Consider the following 1,324-nt stretch of genomic DNA (forward strand, 5'->3'; position numbering starts at 1 on the left):
GTCAGGGTGCAGTGGTCAGGGTCAGGGTTACTGACCTCTGACGATCTGCTTGGCGCAGGTATCGTACACCTGGACTTGTTCACTGTGTGGAGGAAGGACTCGGTCGAAGACGTACGGTTTCCCCTGAAGAGAAGAAAGAAGGTTTAATAAAGCCCAGGTTTACTTCCTGGGCTTTATTCCAGAAAGGAGGTTCAACAAACTCTGAGTCTCTCCCTGAAGTCTGCTGATTTGAGGGGTCTGGGTGTATTTCTCCTAAAAGTCCCTCCTATCTCCTTCCCTATCTCCTTTTCCTTAACCTCGTGGATGACGTCACAGGGTTAAGGAAAGGTGTTAGGAGGCTTCCTAAAGGAGTTAGGAAAGGTGTTAGGAGGCTTCCTAAAGGAGTTAGGAAACGTGTTAGGAGGCTTCCTAAAGGAGTTAGTGAAAGGTGTTAGGAGGCTTCCTAAAGGTAATTAGGAAAGGTGATAGGAGGCTTCCTAAAGGAGTTAGGAAAGGTGTTAGGAGGCTTCCTAAAGGAGTTAGGAAAGGTGTTAGGAGGCTTCCTAAAGGTAATTAGGAAAGGTGTTAGGAGGCTTCCTAAACGAGTTAGGAAAGGTGATAGGAGGCTTCCTAAAGGAGTTAGGAAAGGTGATAGGAGGCTTCCTAAAGGAGTTAGGAGGCTTCCTAAAGGAGTTAGGAAAGGTGATAGGAGGCTTCCTAAAGGAGTTAGGAAAGGTGATAGGAGGCTTCCTAAAGGAGTTAGGAGGCTTCCTAAAGGAGTTAGGAAAGGTGATAGGAGGCTTCCTAAAGGAGTTAGGAAAGGTGTTAGGAGGCTTCCTAAAGGAGTTAGGAAAGGTGATAGGAGGCTTCCTAAAGGAGTTAGGAAAGGTGTTAGGAGGCTTCCTAAAGGAGTTAGTAAAGGTGTTAGGAGGCTTCCTAAAGGAGTTAGTGAAAGGAGTTAGGAGGCTTCCTAAAGGAGTTAGGAAAGGTGATAGGAAGCTTCCTAAAGGAGTTAGTGAAAGGTGTTAGGAGGCTTCCTAAAGGAGTTAGGAAAGGAGTTAGGAGGCTTCCTAAAGGAGTTAGGAAAGGTGTTAGGAGGCTTCCTAAAGGAGTTAGTGAAAGGTGTTAGGAGGCTTCCTAAAGGAGTTAGTGAAAGGTGTTAGGAGGCTTCCTAAAGGAGTTAGTGAAAGGTGTTAGGAGGCTTCCTAAAGGAGTTAGTAAAGGTGTTAGGAAGCTTCCTAAAGGAGTTAGTGAAAGGTGTTAGGCTTCCTAAAGGAGTTAGTAAAGGTGTTAGGAAGCTTCCTAAAGGAGTTAGTGAAAGGTGTTAGGAGGTTGGGGTTAGGGT

The sequence above is a fragment of the Lipophrys pholis genome (assembly GCF_963383615.2).
Source record: "Lipophrys pholis genome assembly, contig: SCAFFOLD_322, whole genome shotgun sequence".
Classification (NCBI taxonomy): Eukaryota; Metazoa; Chordata; class Actinopteri; order Blenniiformes; family Blenniidae; genus Lipophrys; species Lipophrys pholis.